Consider the following 20,000-nt stretch of genomic DNA (forward strand, 5'->3'; position numbering starts at 1 on the left):
ACCCAGCGGCCTTCTTGCTGTGAGGCGACAGCACTACCTACTGCGCCACTGCCTCGCCCAGATGGGATGACAAATGACTAAAAAGAAGTATAGATAGATAAAATGATTGATGGACAAAATGGATGGGTGATGGATAAAGTGAGAAATGGATGGATGGACAAACAGACGGATGGATGGATGGATTGACAAAAAGATTTAATTCACAATTCATAAATAAATAGAAGGATAGATATACAGGTTAAATAACGGATAATAAAAAGATGGATAAAATGATGGATGTACAAAATAGATGGACTGACAGATGGATGGACAGATGAATGGATGGATGGATGGTTGGACGAAACTATTTCTTTCATTGAACTCTTTAAGAGGTAAAGGATGGATGGATAGGTGTACAGATGAAATAATGGATGGTTACTATGATGGTTAGATGGATACGATGATTGATGTACAAAATGGATGGATGATGGATAAAAAGAGAGATGGATGGATGGATGGATGGATGGATGGATGGATGGATGGATGGATGGATGGCTCTCTATGAGAGACAATGATGGGAAAAAATGAGGGATAAAATGATAAGTAAAACAATGGACAATATATGGAGGGTGAAATGACGAATGGGCAGAATTGATGGATGATGGATAAAATGAAGGATAAAATGAGGAATGGGTGGATGGAGAAAAATATGTACAGATGAATGGTTGGATTTATTCAATTCAGAGATGGATAAAAGGATGATTAAAAGAACAGATACAATAACGGATGAATTAAAGGATGGATGGATGGATGAATGGATGGACAGATGGATGGAGATACGATTATGTACAGTTAAAGCAATGATATGATGAAACGATGATGGATGGATGACACAACAGAAGATATATGAACAGAAAAAAAACATTGACGGATGGATCCAGAGATGATAACAGGATGGATAGTTAAAACACTGGATTGATAAATTGATGGATGTAAAAAGCAATGGACAATAGATGGTTAGATAAAATAATTGCTCTACAAAATGGTTGGATGATGGATCAAACGAAAAATGGATAAAATGTGAAATAGATGGACAGATGGATATATAGTTTACTTCCTTTAGTATTGTCATAATTTGAATATTAATATGCAGTTTGATTTGTGCGGTGACCAAAGGTTCTATAGCGCTCAGTTAAATTTCCAGCGTGATTAAGGCAGAACAGGAAGGCCTTTGATTGTGGAGAGATGTGTTATTAGAGGGAAAGTGGGGTGATTTATTTCCAGAGGAGAAAGCTGTCATGTCAACTGCACTCCCTCAGCCACTGGAAGAGCCCAGCGGACCAATTAAACCCGAGAGATGGAGAGAAACAGCAAGCAGAAGAGAGAAAGACACACACAGAAAGAGAGAGAGAGAGCGAGAGGAGGGATCCTGAGCTGTCATACACCACAGACAGACACTAGCTGCGGATTTTTTTATTCCTATTCTCCTTTAGACATCAAAATAGCACTGAAACATGAACTTTTTAATGCATAGTTCAACAGAATAGAATAGAATAGAATAGAATAGAATAGAATAGAATAGAATAGAATAGAATAGAATAGAATAGAATAGAATAGAAAAATCTGCTACTGTGGCAAATTCTAAATGACAAATAACCTAGTTATGTGCCATTTCTAAGCGTTTTGAATTATGAGAACACATTGCATGTTCTCGTACACCACTTTAATATTCAATTCAATTCATCTTTATTTCTATAGCACTTTTACAATGTACATTGTGTCAAAACAGCTTAACATAGAAGTTCTAGTGAATTGAAATTGCGTCAGTGCAGTTTTCAGAGTTGAAGTTCAGTTTGGTTCAGTTCAATGTGGTTTAATAGTCACTGCTGAAAGTTCAAACACTGAAGAGCAAATATATCAATGTGCAGCTTTAAGTCTTAAACCAAGCAGGTCAATGGCAACAGTGGCGAGGAAGAAACTTCACCAATTGACGAAAATGAAGGAAAAAACCTTGAGAAAATCCAGGCTCAGAGATACTAAAATTTAAGAAGTTCACATTACTTAGAAAAATTGAGGAAACCGATTACCTTAAAATGTCTAAGTAGTGCATTAATTTTAAGTGAGCATAACTTAAAAGAGTTTGTAGTTACTTCTTAATAAAGTAAACTTTAGTACCCTTGACTCAAAATAATCAGTTGTGTTAATTTCATATTAGTGTTCACATTACTAGGAAAATATTAGAAAACTGATTGCCTTAAAATTATCAAGTAAGCTGAACTAAAACAAACAATTCCTTACTTACTCAATCACTCACTCCCAGGGCTTTTTATATCGAAGTTGATATTTAGCCACACCATATTGGTGTTTCGGAACATCTCATTTTTTTGAGGTGGGTCGATAGCCCAATGCTTAACCCCCAACCTGGAGGACTAGGGCATATACACATACTCTACGAACAATTTTGCTTACCCAATAGCGCATGTTTTTGGACTACATTTTATTGTATTATATAGCATCTGCATACAATATAAAAAACAATGTAACACTTTATTACAATTTTCAACCAAGGTTTAATGTAATAATAATAATAATAATAATAATAATAATAATAATAGGAATAAATAATAATAATATTTATGTAATATAAATTATTTATTATTATATAAATATATATATTTTTATTATTATATAAATATTTGTCTAATATAATTTATTGTATAATCATATAAATGTTATTACAATTATTAATCTTAATATATTATAATATTATTAACATTAAATAATTGAAAAAGCTCTCTAATTTATTATAAAATTACAATTTGGGTCTGATTATGCTTAAGCTTTAATTTTTTCATTTGTTTCCCCCTCATCACCATTCTCTATCATTAACATGCTTTTGACATGACCAATCAAAAGTTGTAAATACATATTATTGTAAGTCAAGATTACTTGAATCTATTTAGTTGAACAATTTAATGTGCTAAAAAGTTGGGATTACTTGTTTAGAAATTGTAAGGTGAACAAACGTATTCATAATAAGTTAACTACGCTTCATTTTATTTGCGAGAACAACTATTTCTTTTTTATAGTGTAGATACGACCAGTTCTCCTCTGGCCAAACTTTTTGTGCAGAGGTGCAGTCTAGGCGCTGAAAGCTGGAGAAAACTGGACGAACAGAATAGAATAATTTAGACTAAATATGGCCTGATTGATGATCATATAATGTGTCTGTCTGAAGTAGATCTCACAGTTGGCGTGGTACTATTGTTCTGTCTCTGTCCGTATGGTTGGTGTCATGCACAGGTAATTAGTGCTCATTATTATTCTGCGTGTGCGACACTAATTAAGGGCCCTGTTGTGTGGCTCTTCTCTGTCCCTCTATTCAGTCTCTGGTCTCTTGGCCTTTCACCTCAGGGGATCGGCTCGCCATTCAGGGCTTTGTACTTGTGAAAACACACTCTCAACCTGGGTGGGGCTGCGTGTGTGTGTACTTGTATATGTGGTTTATGAGAACACAACATTGTATAATGACACAGGTTTGTCTTCCTCTATTATTGGGTTTATGAGGACATACATTGTGTCCTCGTAATTCAAATTGCTTAAAAATGACCCTTAACTGGGTTATTTGTCTTTCAAAATTTGCACTAAATTCACAAAATGCATTACACCTATGTAAAGTCCCCATAAAGACTATTAACAAATGTGTGTGTTCTTGTGAGTGTGGTGTTATAGCTCTGTTTGTATCATTCACAAAAATGGTCATTTGTGTCTGAATTGTACTTCTTGCGTAACAGCAACAGATGTTTTGGAAAAATGTAATGACTTTATTGCGACATGAGTGTGTGAAAGACTCTGCATGAAAAAGATATTGGTCAAAAATGCAACAATTATGGAAGAAAATAGCTACTATAACTACTAACATAATAATAAATGTTTGGAATATGTTATATATCATTTAATTTTTTAAATAAAAATGTTTATTGTATGATTTATTTAAAAATGTTGATACAACTAAATAATTGAAGCATGGCTTGGGTGGATGTATGGATGAAAAAACAATAGAAGGATGATAGAGTGATGCATGAATGGATGAAACATCATTACAACAATGGGTGGGTGGACAACAAGTTTTCATTCACTGAATGCATTAATAAATAAAAGAATGGATAGATGGACAGATAGAAATGGATGATTCAAATATGGATAGATGGGTAAAATAATGGGTGGTCAAAATGGATTAGGTGGATTGATGAATTGATGGATAAAATGAGATGAACAGATGGATAAGGGGGTGGATGGATTTATAAGTGTGTGGATGGATGGATGAATGGATGGATGAATGGAGGGATGGATAAGTGGATGGAGGAATGGATAAGTGTGTAGATGGATGGATGGATGGATGGATGGATGGATGAATGGATGGATAGATGGATGGATGGATGAATAAGTGGGTGGATGGATGGATGATTGAATGGATGGATGAATGGATAAGTGAGTGGATTTATGGAAAAGTGGGTGGATGGATGGATGATTGGATGGATGGATGGATAGATAAGTGTATGGATGGATGGATGGATGGATAGGTGGATGGATGGATAAATTGATGAATGGATGGATGGATGGATGGATGGATGGATGATTGGATGGATGGATGGATTATTGGATGGATGGATGGATGGATGGATGGATAAGTGTGTGAATGGATGGATGGATGGATGGATAGGTGGATGGATAAGTAGGTGGATGAATGGATGGATGGATGGATGGATGGATGGATGGATGGATGGATGGATAAGGGGGTGGATATATGGATAACTGGATGGATGGATGGATGGATGGATGGATAAGTGGGTGGGTGGATGATTGGATGGATGGATGGATGGATAAATGGATGGATGGATGTATGGATGGATAAGTTTGTGGATGACAGAGAGATGGATAACTAGGTGAATGGATGGATGGATGCATGGATGGATAGGTGGACATATCGTGGAAGACATTAAGTTATTTAATTATGTTTAGGTTATTTGAAACTAATTTCAAAGTCATTTTATATATTATTTTAGGTTAAACTAAATAATTTAAGCATGAAAATATTGAAAAAAAGTAAATTTGATTTATTTATTACATTTTATCAAATTAAATACAAAAGTTAAATATGCTTAAAAATGTCTTCAAATAATAATAATAATAATAATAATAATAATAATAATAATAATAATAATAATAATAATAATAATAATAATAATTAATACAAAAAAAAGTTTCTGCCAAGTTAGGCAAAATTGTGAATTTTATTTTATTTTATATTTTTTAATTTTTATATTTAATTTTAAATTTTTTACTTTTGAATTTCATGTATTTGGGATTTGGGAGGGGATGTAAATTAAATTAAAAAAAAATTTTCTGATTTACCTGTCATTTAAACAAATTCTTTCGTTCTTTCATTCATTCCTTTTTACCACTTCTTTCCATCTTGAGCTAAATATTCCCTTTCTATTTGAATAATCTGCAAAGAGTGCCACAATATGCTAAACGCCCTTTTTGGACAGAGGCAAAATCATCCCTCCTCTTCCCTCTCTTCAATGCAGATTGCCTGCATCTCTGTCTGAGCCTGTGTTCTGACCCCGGCCCGACAACTCTAATGGTTCCAGGCGGGCAGCTGGAGTCTAGCGGATTAACCCAGAGACAGTTAACAACCTCTGTACTGTTTACAGAGTACAAAGAGCCCTCCTCATCCGCCTCTCTCTCTGCAAAGCATGTGCATATTTAACTGAGATGCAACAGAAGGGGTCTCGGCATCCTCTTGTAGCCGGCGGCAGGCCTTCAGAAGCCGGTCCCATTAGCAACCGGTGTCAGGACGAGAGAGCTGGAGAGCCAGAGAAAAGGGGGGCTGATGGGATGGGGGGTCCCAAGGGGGAAAAGAAGGCTACCGTGGAGTCTCGGTGAGGGGGAACTTCATATGGAGGATTGTCAAACAAAAGCAATGAGATTAGAGGCAGAGGAGGACTTTAATATCGGACCTCAGATATTGGCCAGCACGGCTTCTGTGTCTACCTTTAAAATGTCAAATGTGATTTAGGAGGTTATTACGCTGCTTAGTGGCACGGGTCTCTTGCTTTTTTTTTTTTTTTTTTTGGCTGGGCTGTCACTATTTCATAATAAATCTCTCAATGTAATCAGTTTGGACCTCGCCATCTGTGTCACAGTCTCAATTAAACAGACAGTCGGTTAAAGATGCTAGCTTTTAAAATAAGACCCGAGAGAAATATTGCTTATAATATTGGTGCACAAAAATTGTCTCCAGTGGAAATTCACTGTTAGCAGTTTCATGTAGAACCTGCAGTAATTAAGTGGCAGCGGTTCACCAGTAACTCACTGTAAATCAATTACAGCAAAAACACAGTATTTACATTTATCTTGATGTAGTATTGTATATCTTTACTGTAAAATATACAGTCACAATGCAACTTTAAAATACAGTAGCTTACTGCGTAACTGTACTACAGTAAAATAAAGTTCATATTACAGTTTAATACTGTAATTTACAAAAATAACGTTAAAAGGTTTGATGTACTGTAAAAGATTCCTGCATTTATTTGTGAAGGTTTTGCGAGATTATCGGTTACTGCGTGCTTGGTTAAGAGGGTAAGGCTGTGCTTCAAATCATTTTACAGTAAAATCGAAAAACGTTTTAGGCTTTTAAGATGTTTATATGCCTTATAAGGATGATTCAGTGTTTCAAAGTGCACATTTGTGAATCTGGTCCACAAAACCAGTCATTAAGTGATTTAAAAAGTTGAAGTTTATGCATACATACAGCTAAATGTATAAGCTTTAAATTGATGTTTGGTTTTTGTGAAATGACTATTGTAAAATCTGGAAACTGAGGGTTAAAAAAATCTAAATATACATAAAATCGGCTTAAAGTGTGAACAAATGGCAATGCATATTACTAATTGAGATACTGTAGATAAAGTAGAAAACTGACTAAATATTTTACTTTGACATCAAAGGAAATTAATCATTTTGACCCATATAATGGATTTTTATAAACATACTAGTTTTGTGGTCTATTCCTAAAAATGATGCTGGTATTTTTTCAGTGTCAACATAAACCTTTTCATTATTACTAGTTTTCAACTCAATGGTATATTTTTTATTACTATAGTTTTATTAGTGAAGACCAAATAATAAAAAAAAAGAATGTATCTGCATGTACTGCATTGATTTGGGGGATTTATCTACATAATTCAACCCAGGCTCATTGTGAAAACGTAGTCCCACGGACATTTCTGGAGACCGCAAAATGCAGTCTTTTTTGCAGTTTTTGTTTTCACAAATCCATGAGAGGCCGCTGTGTGTGCTTTCTCACATCTCAAATGCCTCTCACGTGTGCTGTTCGCGCCTGTGCTGTTCTCACATGAACCCACCAAAGGCCTCTGTCCACCGACTGAATGATTGACTGGGCGACCGACCAATCGACCGACCCATTCTCCTCCTTCCCTAAACCCAACCAATTTTACCGATTGACCCGCCCGCCCGCTTACTTCCCTAAACCCAGCCGACGGTTCACAAAAGCCGTCCAGAAATAGAAAAAGAAAACCTCTCGTCTACTGTTCTAATAATGTCTCTGAAATAAAATACTAAAATTTGTAAAGGACTAACTTAATTTATAACTGAAAAATGTAATGAATTAAGTTTGTCAAACTTAATTCATTTAATTGTAACAAGTCGAAGTAATTTGTTTAAGTTTTCACTTTTAACAATGTATGTTGATTTACTTTCAACTGAGATTGAATATTGAGTAGGGGGAGAACCTTCCTTTTTGCACATCATTTCCTTATAGCAAACTTACAATAAGAGGGTTAAGATAGTTAAGAATATTGTGGCTGAAGTCATCAAACTGACGGACCACTACTCTAAACACATAAGCAAATAGGAACATTTGATTGAAGATAACCAAAACAATTTTTTTTTTCAGTATATTACTTGCACAGATCATTTTATTTCACTTAAATACTGACAATGTGCACCTTTAAAATAAACATTGTACATTTTAAATTCAAACTGACTTCAATAAGCAGTAATTTAGTAGTTTATTGAGCTAAAAGTCTTAGTTCATAGTTTGTTATTTGCGAGAATTGATCAAGTGTGACCAAAATAATAAATTGTCCAAAACGTACAACTAAATGAACAAGCACTATTCAAAAAAAAAAAAGAACAACTGATCCCCCGATTCAGCATCCTTAACCTCTCGACCTTATCTCAGGGCTATTTTATCAAATGAACCCCACGTCCCGCCTTTCCTCCCGTCTAGTCCCATCTCCAACCATCCCGCCCCTCCTGGCGGACTATGGGTGCATCTATCATCATTCAACCCCTGCTCTCCCTGTTGCTGGCATGCATAATGCAATGAGATCTGGATTCCATTGCACCTGCTGCCTTCTCCTCTTCCACTGCTCCATCTCTTCAGTTTCTACCCCTCGGGGACCAGGGGAGGGATAGGGAGAGACCCCCTTCCCTCCTCATCCATCCACCGAAAAGCCCTGCAGGACCGAGCGCCAGGCCTCGGGTGTGAGATAAATAGCGGATGGGGTGTAATTCTATAATCAGAGGCGATGGCTGGAAGGCTGATTAACCTATCAGCTGCTGCCCCATGACCAGCTCTCTCAGATGGGCCGCCGCTCTTCCAGCTCCCCCCCCCTCTGGATGGAGAAGGGATTGTGGGTTGTTGCCCCAAGCCAGGATGAAGGATGGATCTTGAGCATTCTGTCGGGATCTGTAGGAGTGTGTTAATCATTTGTTCCGGCTCTTTTGTTGTTTATTCATTAGTTTTGTGGATTTTTTATTTTTATTTTAGATTTTACAGGGCTTTTAAATGCTTGATTTTGATTGGCTGATGGACATTTTAGGACGTGGAATAGTTTTCAGACGCACATTTAAAGTAGTTCCAAACAGGTCTAGACTGCATTTTACATCGTATAAAACAATTATATGATAAAAGTCATGAGAACAAATGTTTTGGGTTTTTATTACTTTAACTTATTTAAATAATTTAATCAGGCTTCAGCTATTTTTTCTTCAAGTTTTACTTAATATTAATAATATTAATGAATTTATTTTAGGGTTAGGCTGATAAACAATATTATATTGATTCGCGAAAACATTATGTCAATAACAATAATAAGCACTGTACTGTTTTACTTAATATTGATCTAAGAGCCAATCACACAGCAGACATGTGCAACAATGGGAATCTAAAAGTGTATTGATATTAATATGTACCGTATTTTCGGCCACCAAAGATTTATCGACTGAAAATGTTATGCCATTTAATGGACATTCAAATTTTTATGGCTTCAGTCATTGTTGGGGTACTCTTATAAATCTGGAAGCATTTACAACTTATATCGAAATATATATAATCATCATTCAATATGGAAAATAATTATCGCTATTGCTGTTTTGCCGTATCGCTCAGCCCTAATTTATATTATTAAGGGTGCTTTCACACCTACACTTTTGTTTCGGAACGTATCTCGTTTGCCCAGTTAGCGCGGTTCGTTTGGCATATGTGAACAGGGCAATCGCACTCTGTTCCGCGCCAAAGTAATCGCTCCGAGATCGCTTGAATGAGGTGGTCTCGGCTCGATTGAAACGAACCCTGGAGCGGTTCGATTGTAGTGAGAAAGCGATCCGATCCGAGCGCGGTTGTATCACTGTGTTTTATGGATATGTAATAGGCATATACGGCTATATGGAGAGAGAATTATGAGTATGGCGGGAAGTTTCGCGAGTCTCCGGATTCCCGCAAACGAGTGATGATCTCCCGGTAATCTCACGTCTCCCTCCAGGTCCTCAAATAGGCATCGTCGTGCACCCTTCTCACCCCTCCCCACCGCATCTCTCCTCAGACATGTCGCGCGCGCACCCTGTCAATCACCACCAAACCACCACCTCTCCTGACAGCTTAGCGGGACGCTGCAAAATAAACCCTGACACTCTGACTAATGTAAGGAGAGTTTACTCGCACATGACTTGTTTTAGCTCTTTTGGTCCGATTAGAAACTTTGCAGTGTGAAAGCGAACCGCTCCAAGAGCAAAGAGCAACAATGTAACAATTGTAATCTCTGTTTCGGAACAACTGAATCGATTCACAGGTGTGAAAGCACCCTAATTTAATATTAATATTTTAGTCAATTTGACTGCAAATTAGTTGAGATGACTAGAAAAGTTACTTTTGTTCAACAGCAACAACAAAAATCAACAGGCTCATTCTGAAAACATAACCTACATTTCTGGAGATCGTGAATTATGTAGCCAGAGCCATGATTGGCTGTATTTCATCTTTAAAACGAATGCTTCGGGGTGGTATGACGTCGTTAATAATTATGATTGTGTGCTACAACTTCTGTAAATTTTACAATATTAAGGCCAACCAAAATTGTGTATTTTCTAGCATTTTTTACAGTGTACAAAAAATCTAATCAAAGTCAAACTAAGGGTTTTGGTTGAGATCCATAAAAAATAGGCCCACGCATTGTAACTGTGAGGGAGCCGTAGGTGACAACATGGAGGCAGAGTAAATCCAAATGCTGGAGGTTTAGTAAATAAACAACAAACATAAAACACAAGCAGGATCGTAGTCAAGAACTGTCAAAATCAAACAGGAAGGCAGTTCGAAAGGCAATCAAAGCAGAGTCTGAATCCTAAAAAGCAGTATTCACTGGCAACTGGCAATACTTTGTTTTGTTTTTTTTTTAGTAAAAATAGTGGCTGTGTCCAAAATTGCCTACTACTCTGTAGGTACTGCATTTGAATTTAAATGTACTACTCGGCCATAAGATAAGTACGTTCTATATAGTATGTGACAGTATATGAATGGAACTCGGACGTACTACATTCGCCTACCTATAGGATAGCGTTGCGTGCATTGGATGCGCAATTCAGAATCATGCATACTGTTTTTAGCATACTATATAATATGGAAGTATGCAATTTCAGACGCAGCCAGTGTGTTTATAAATGGTGGCAACCAGTAAGTTACCACTGAGGAAACACACAGTCAGTATTAGAGAGAGAGCTTCCTCTGGTGGTTGGATGAATGGCTATCTGCCTCATTTGTTACAGTGACTTCGTTAAAATGAAGACTTAAAATACTACATCTTAAAACATCTTCAAATACAACATCTGAGCAATATCTATAGATGTGATTACCATAATTTATGCAGAATAATTAACAACAGTCCAATTAGTTATTAAAAAAAAGCACTCACCACCTTATATGTCCCCATCACTACCTTAAATGTGCATTATTTTCTAATAATTCAAGGTTGTGTGTTCAATTATTTCATATATACAGTATTTTCAACTGCAATCATCACAGACATTTAGATTTAATTCATTTAGTCTGCTTTCATTTTCCTTCCCTCCCTCTGTTGTTGCTCTGTCTTTCCCTCTAAATCCTCTTCCACCCGCCCCGTGGTTCTTCTAAATCCCGGGTAGATAAGCACCAGGCGCTCCTTTTGGCATTGGTGGACAGACGGCCGGTCCGTGCCAGTGGTCATGCCAGGCTCTTATGAGAGTGCCATTGTCTGTGTCTCCCACCCGTGCCGGTCTGCATAGCTCAGGCTAATTACCTGTCATCTGGCTCACGGGATGAAGCCCAGAGATGAGCCTCTTTGTCTTTTTGGGGAAGATGCTACATCCCACTTTCAGCCTTGTTAGAACTTTGTTGGTTGAAATGGGTTGGCATTTTGGGTTGAAATGTGCTTCTGAACATTGGTTCACATTTAAAAAAAAACTAATCGAATTAACTACTCACCCGCATTTGTCTCAGTCGGCTAAGACATTTTTTCTTAGTAGAAACAGAAATGAAGATGTTTTAGATGAAATCTTAGAGCTCTCGTATCCTCGGTAGACATCAATGGTCATAAGAAGTTAAAAGTCCTGAAAAGGAACACAAAATGTGACTTCAGTGGTAATCATATGACGCATGTGACTTCAGTTGTAATTATATAAAGCTACAAGAATACCTTTGTGTGGCCAAAAATAATAATAATGCTAATACCAGCCTGTTCTCATGAGGAAACGTAAGTATTTTACGTTTTGTCAGTTTAGTAGTTAATTCGTACCAATTCGTAAATATAAGATTTTAAAAAGGAGGCGTGGCACCTAACCCCACCCCTAACCCCAACCGTCTTTGGGTGATGAGCAAATCGTAGTAAGTTGTACGAATTAGATTGTACGAATTCATACGAATTAGCCAATAAATCAAAAGTTACGAATTGGCGTGAGATTGCATTGGTTAAATTGAGCATTTGATTATTTACAAACCAGTTGTTTAAGAGTAGTTGGTTATGTTTAAGATTGTTTAGAATGAGTAAGTACATTATTAAATATAATTACATTTAATACATTATTTTTGAGGCATATAGTAATAGTTCTGTACACTCAGTTAGTTATTTAAAACAACACAGGCTCATTCTGAAACCCTATATAGATTTCTGGAGATCGAGAATTATGTAGCCAGAGGTATGTATGGCTGCATTTCGTCTTTAAAACGAATGCTATGGGGCGGTATGATGCTGATACTTTTACCACTTACCAGCTGATCGCTTACCTCTGCATGGACGGCTTTCCCGTTGTCACTTGATTGTTCATTAGTTCGCCGCATAAATCCGTGGACTTAAGATGCTGAGAGGAGCTGACCACGATGACAGGGTTCAAATTTGGCGAAGAGCAGTTCCAGAAAGCACGTAAGACAAAAAACAGAAGCCAAAAACTAAAATTGACGCATGTGACTTCAGTTGTAATTATATAAAGCTACAAGAATACCTTTGTGTGGCCAAAAATAATAATAATGCTAATACCAGCCTGTTCTCATGAGAAAACGTAAGTATTTTACGTTTTGTCAGTTTAGTAGTTAATTCGTACCAATTCGTAAATATATGATTTTAAAAAGGAGGCGTGGCACCTAACCCCACCCCTAACCCCAACCGTCTTTGGGTGATGAGCAAATCGTAGTAAGTTGTACGAATTAGATTGTACGAATTCATACGAATTAGCCAATAAATAAAAAGTTATGAATTGGCGTGAGATTGCATTGGTTAATACAACACTGTTTGCCTATATTTGCTGTAACGAATCAGGCCCCGCTGAGTTTTAAGAAACAAAACGGGTTTTGTTGTGAGCATGAGCTAGCAGTACTTGCACCTTGATTCTTTGAGTTTTGGTTGAACTATTGCTGAAATTCAAGGTTTTGATTAAAGTGAAAGATGAGCTGAAATGCAGCTGAATTTTGTTAAGACTGGCCTAGCAATTCATTTTGATTTAACTTCGGAAACTGGTTCACATAATATGGACATTATACATGACGGAGTGCTGTTAAAATTGAAACTAACTTCATTAAAACTAACCGGTCTTAATTATTTTAGATGTTTTAATATTTACTGGTCACAACAAGCTCGTTGTTTAAAATGATGATGATGATCAAGATAATTTCAGTAAAAAAGTTGCTTGAAACATGAAATAAGACATTTTACTTGCATTTAATAAGCTTTCTATCTATTTAAAGTAACTTTTGTTGTTTTAATTTACATGTGGACAACAAAATTGGCACTTAACCATTAAGTTTTATTGTAGAGTGTGTGATCCCAGACCACAAAAATCATTCTTAAGTGTAATTTATTTTATAAATTGAAGATGGATAAATGGACGTTTCATTAACGTACACATAATTAGGATATAAAAGTATTTAGCGGAGAATGAACTATTTGAAAATCTGTAATCTGAGCATTCAAAATATCTAAATACTAAGAAAATTACCTTTAAATTTTTTTTAAATGACACATTACTAACCAAAAATTTAGTTTTAAATTATTTTGCAGTTGGATGGGTTGGTCTGATTATTTTAAACGCTGCTGATCTACTGGGATTTTTACTCTTAACCATCGTTAGGGTTTACAGAGTATGGTCAAAAAAGAGAAAATATCCAGTGAGCGGCAGTTCTGTGGGCGCAAATGCCTTGTTGATGTCAGAGGAGAATGTCAGCTAACAACAGGGAACTGAGGATAGAATTCGCACAGGCTCACCAAAATTGGACAATAGAAGATTGAGAAAACGTTGCTTGGTCTGGCACATCTCGATTTCTGCTGAGACATTCGGATGGTAGGGTCAGAATTTGATGTCAACACCATAAAAAGCATGGATCCATCCTGCCTTGTATCAACGGTATAGGCTGATGGTGGTGGTGTAATCGTGTGGATTATATTTTCTTAGTCTTTTTGGGACCATTAGTACCAATTGAGCATCGTGTCACTGCAACAGCCTACCTGAGTATTGTTTCTGACCATGTCCATCCCTTTATGACCACAGTGTACTCCTCTTCTGATGGCTACTTCCAGCAGGATAACGTTCCATGTCATAAAGCTCGAATTATCTCAGACTGGTTTCTTTAACATGACAATAAGTTCACTGTAGTCAAATGGCCTCCACAGTCACCAGATCTCAACCCAGTAGAGCACCTTTGGGATATGGTGAAACAGGAGATTTGCATCATGGATGTGCAGCCAAAAAAAATCTGTAGCAACTGAGTGATGCTATCATGTCAATATGAAGCAAAATCTCTGAGGAATATTTCCAGTACCTATGCCACAATGGATTGAGGCAGTTCTGAAGGCAAAAAGGGGTCCAACGTGGTACTAGTAAGGTGTACCTATTAATGTGGTCAGTGGGTGTATATCAAAATGAAGCATTAAAAGCTCTGTGTGACTTTTTATTTAGGTTATACTGTATGTGCACTTGTATCCTCTGAACTTAAGTGGCATAAGTCTTGGTTCAACTTTTGAAACATGATTTATTCCAATCCCTGAGGGTCCAGATTGTTCAACAAATCTTTTAATTGAGACAGATTAAAGCCTTCGCCTTGATAGCGGTGCTACTGTAATGCTGAGCAGCGGTGAGTGTTTCAATGCGCAGTCGAGTAAACAAAAGAAGAGGAAAGCTAAACACAAGCTCTACACAGACACACACTGGAGATGGAGGAAAAGAGTGATAACGCTCCCTCTTGCTTTCTGGCCGGCTGCCATGCGGGGCGTTCATGCAGGATTGAGAAGAATAGCAAAACAGGGGCTCTGGACGTCAGCCAATGAGTTTTCAGTATTTCTTTTTTTACTTTTCTTCTCCTCTGTGTGAGTATTTATTGCCTCTGCCAAGATCTTTAGCCAGAAAGTAATGAAATCTCACACTCACCAGCAGGAGGTAACATGATTGCGCCGTATCGTCCCAGCGTTTGCTCTGTGCGCTCTTTGTTGAGGTTTATCTATGCACCTTTTAGCACCGGTCATGACTTACCAGCGTGGAAAGCTGTGCCGATCGTGATCTTATCAGTCACATGAGTAGGCACTAGGTGTGAGTTAGCGATGTGGAAAGTTGGAGCAAGTCACAAGTCTCAGTGTTATCAGAGCATATGGCGCTCGTAAAAACTTCTAGAGCATAACAGTGGACATTTGCTTATTGACCAAACCCCGGAGGCAAAGAAGAAGAAAAAAAGGTATATAATCACAGCACACTATGAATCATTTATAAAGCATTAGCAAATAGTTGGTTCATCATTTGTTAGCCGGTGTATTATAAATACAGCTAAAAATGGTGTATTGTTGAGTTAAGAGTTCATATATAATGTGCTTAATGATTACATTTTCATACTTTTTCAATTATTATTTTTTCATTACAAAATTGAGCATTTGATTATTTACAAACCAGTTGTTTAAGAGTAGTTGGTTATGTTTAAGATCGTTTAGAATGAGTAAGTACATTATTAAATATAATTACATTTAATACATTATTTTTGAGGCATATAGTAATAGTTCTGTACACTCAGTTAGTTATTTAAAACAACACAGGTTAATTCTGAAACCCTATATAGATTTCTGGAGATCGAGAATTATGTAGCCAGAGGTATGTATGGCTGCATTTAGTCTTTAAAACGAATGCTATGGGACGGTATGATGCCGTTACTTTTCACACTTACCAGCTGATCGCTTACCTCTGCATGGACGGCTTTCCTACTGTTACCAGATTGACCAGTAGCTCGCCGCATACATCGGTGGACTTAAGATGCAAAGAGGAGCTGACCAAGATGACAGGGTTCAAATCTGGCGAAGAACAGTTCCAGAAAGCGCGTAAGACAAAAAACAGAAGCCAAAAACTAAAATAAACAAGTAAATAACTGGGTTAGAATGTGGTAAAATCTGAAAATGTGGTAAAAATCAGGCAAGGGCTTTTCTTTTTCTAGATTGCTTTTGAAAACTGTAGGTTGAGTGTAAGGATATGGGTGGCCGGGTCAATCTGTGCTTTTGAAAACACTATTGGTAGAGAAATAGAAAGGTGGTTCAGTGGATCGGTCAGTCAGTCGACAGCAGCCTCTATAAAAATGATTAAGAGACCTTACTTTATTTGTATTGGAAGAATGTGAACTAATTGTGTTGATCTCAGCATTTATTACAGTTAATGTTAATAAATGTTTTGTTAGCACAGATTCCTACAGTTTTGTGAGCTTGTCTATTGTAAGGACTATTTATGCTTTGTAAACACTTTATAAATGACTATATATAAATCCCCAACTGAGCCTGGTTTCTCTTGAGGTTTGTTTTCCTTCACTTTCGACAATTGGTGAAATTTTTTCTTCACCATTATCGCCACTGGCTTGAGACATGTGGAGCTGCGCATAAATGGATTTGCTCTTTAGCGTTTGGACTTTCAGCATCGAAATTTAATCTACACTAAACTGGACTTAAAATCTGAAAACTGGACTGACACAGTTTTAATTTACTAGAACTTCAATGTTAAGCTGCTCTGACGCAATCTACATTGTAAAAGTGCTATAGATATAAAGATGAATTGAACTGAATTAAAGGCTCTGTTATATTCTAAATGTAAAAACGAATAAATCACAGAGTGATTCGAAGTAAAAAAAAGTGATTTAAAGTAACAAAAATGAATCAATTGTTTCAAATTAACCATTATTAACAGTAAACTTTGCAATCTTATGTAAAAACAAATATTGCTGTACAGTTTAAACACTGCTGTATTTATAAATTGCTTATTTATTTCTAATTAAGTAGAGTTAATTTTTAACAAATGATGAAATATTTGCAAATGCTTAATAAATATTTCATAGTGTGTAATTATTATTGTCACACCCGCTGCTTGCTCCCGTAGTTTCAGTCATTGCACTCAGCCACCACACACCACACATGTGAACCCTCACCAGAATACTAATCACCCACACCTGCACCTGCAATCACCAGCACACTGTATATACTCACCTAATTCATTTTCTCACCGGCAAAGTCGGATGGTTCTCCTTGATGACTTTCCCGATTTCTCCTGTGATCTTCCGTGGATGTCTTCTTTCTCCTGTGGATGCAAATACACTTGACTCAGGGAAGTGACTATTATTATATTGGTGTTTACCGAAGAACTAAACTTACCATATGAACTGTGTGTGGGATCGCTCTTCCTCTGCTACACCACTCACTTGCTTCACCTCTGTACTGTTGTTACATCACACAATGAATACCCTTGAAGTTAATCCTGCTTTGTCTTCCTCGTGTGACAGTGACAATTATAAACAAAACGTGGTTAAACACTTTAGTTTAGGTCACAATTCCGGGTATTAACAAACCATTAACTAACACAACTAGCTTAAATAACTACTAATTAGCAGTTTATCAATATTTAGTAAGACAGTAGTTGGGTTTCCCTGCTGAAAAATCCAGCTTAAACCAGCCTAGGCTGGTTGGCTGGTTTTAGCTGGTCGACCAGGCTGGTTTTAGAGGGGTTTTGGCCACTTCCAGGCTGGTTTCAGCCATTTCCAGCCTGCTCTTAGCTGGTCAGGCTGGGAGATGACCAGCTAAAACCAGCTTGACCAGCCTAGCCAAGCTGGGAGTCCAGCCAAAACCAGCTATGTCCAGCTTAAACCAGGCTGGTCAAGCTGGTTTTAGCTGGATTTGGCTGGTCATTTTCCAGCCTGACCAGCTAAGACCAGGCTGGAAATGGCTGGAAACCAGCCTGGAAATGGCCAAAACCCCTCTAAAACCAGCCTGGTCAACCAGCTAAAACCAGCCAACCAGCTTAGGCTGGTTTAAGCTGGATTTTTTAGCAGGGTTTAGGTTTTAGGACGGATTAAAGATCATACTCTATGATCACAAATAAACAGTCATTCATTTATTTTGCTTCGGCTTAGTCTCTATTTCAGAGTTCAGCTAATATACATTATTAATAATAGGCAGGTTGTACGCCAGTAGTTATTAGCATGAAGTGTGACGTAAACTAAAGTGTTACCAAAACTGCTGATCTTTTGACATGACACATCCAGTGTGTTGCTTGTTTTCAGCACTCAAATTGGTTTTGTAAGCATAGTAAAGTTGCAGGAATAGTATCTAGCTGTTTTCCCCCCTTCTCCAGCCTCAGGCTAGCAGACATCCACCAGGCCGAGGTGAAGCCAGGGTCTGGATTTGATGAGCTGCCCCAGTTTGACACTTGTTCATTGGTTAACAAGCTGCAGGTTGGACCCTCTTCGCCTCGAGGCCTGCAGGGGCTGTCAGTTTGTGAACACGAAACAGCTGAGACGCGCTGAAGGTGGAGACCGAATAGGAAAGACTTAACTTAAATTTATGCTGCGTTTTTGAATGTTTTTGACACATAGCAGAGTCAGAGCTGACTTCACAGGAGACTGGCAGCTCTGAGTTAGCTACAGATGTCATCTTTCTGCTTTGCATTTAAAATGAAGCCCGCTCTCTCCGCATTATCCTCTTCCTTTTTTTTTTTTTTTTTTTTTTGTAGTTTAGCTGAGGATGGCATTCCAGATCCAAATCCAGTGCTTGATCTAAAAAGTCAAGGTGTTTGATAGCCTCAATGCATGTACTTGTATGTGCTTTTTCATCTCTGCTCTGACTGCTCTGACAGTTTTGTTGTTGAGAATTTAAGTTTGAAAAATTATTAATTTAACAAAGTGACTGAAATGTTAGTCATTTAAAATTATATTGTCTAAGTCCATGTTATTAAATGTATCATTATTATTATTGTTATTATTATTATTATTATTAGTAGTAGTAGTAGTAGTAGTTACAGTAGTAGTAGCAGTATTAATAGTAGTAGTAGTAGTAGTAGTATAAATTTATTTAACTTCATTTAGGCTTGGTCCCTTTATTTATCAGAGGTCACCACAGTGGAATGAACCGCCAACTTATTTAGCATATGTTTTACACAGCAGAGGCCTTCCAGCTGCAACCCAGTTCTGGGAAACTTCCATGCTCACTCATTTACACACGTACACATATTCAATTCACCTATAGCACATGTTGTTGAACTGTGTGGGAAACCGGAGCACCCGGTATTAATATTGCTATTATTATTATTATTAGTAGTAGTAGTAGTAGTAGTAGTAGTAGAAGTAGTAGTAGCAGTAGTAGTATTGTTGTTGATATGATTGTTATTATTATTATTATTATTATTAGTAGTAGTAGTAGTAGTAGTAGTAGTAGTAGTGGTAGTAGTAGGAGTAGTAGGAGTAGTAGTAGTGTTGTTGATATTATTATTGTTGTTATAATAATAATAATAATAATAATAATAATATTAATAATAATAATAATAATAATAAATATTATTATTAATATTATTATTGTTATTATTATTATTATTTATTTCTATTATTGATATTTCTATTATTATTTTAATTATTATTATTATTATTATTATTATTATTATTATTTATATCATTAATATTTATATCATTATTATTGTTGTTGTTGTTGTTGACATAATACTATTATTGATTAGAGATTTTGGATAAAAATAGATGGAAATTTTAATTTTTAATTTTTTTAAATATTTTAGAGTATTTGTAAACACCTTAACAAATACTCTGTCCTGCAACAACTGTACGCCAGTGGCATAATTTCCCCCTCCTTTCTCCCCTCAGCACCAGCTAAGGATATATTCTATATGAGGGT

At 36.7% G+C, this 20,000-nt stretch overlaps 1 protein-coding gene and 1 long non-coding RNA gene across 11 annotated transcripts in view; one reads left to right on the forward strand and one right to left on the reverse strand.

Moving 5' to 3' along the window:
- Positions 1-15,308, reverse strand: part of LOC141377910 (uncharacterized) — a 45,677-nt gene extending 30,369 nt beyond the window's left edge. Inside the window, exons 1-3 of the long non-coding RNA XR_015509781.1 lie at positions 14,076-15,308; positions 12,605-12,688; positions 11,807-11,931 (exon numbers count right to left, since the gene is read on the reverse strand). This is a non-coding gene — a long non-coding RNA (uncharacterized LOC141377910). The remainder of the gene's footprint in view (positions 1-11,806; positions 11,932-12,604; positions 12,689-14,075) is intronic.
- robo2 (roundabout, axon guidance receptor, homolog 2 (Drosophila)) overlaps positions 1-20,000 on the forward strand; it is an 848,620-nt gene that overhangs the window by 609,282 nt on the left and 219,338 nt on the right.

The sequence above is a fragment of the Danio rerio genome, chromosome 15 (assembly GCF_052040795.2).
Source record: "Danio rerio strain M-AB ecotype USA chromosome 15, GRCz13ab, whole genome shotgun sequence".
Taxonomy (NCBI): domain Eukaryota; kingdom Metazoa; phylum Chordata; class Actinopteri; order Cypriniformes; family Danionidae; genus Danio; species Danio rerio.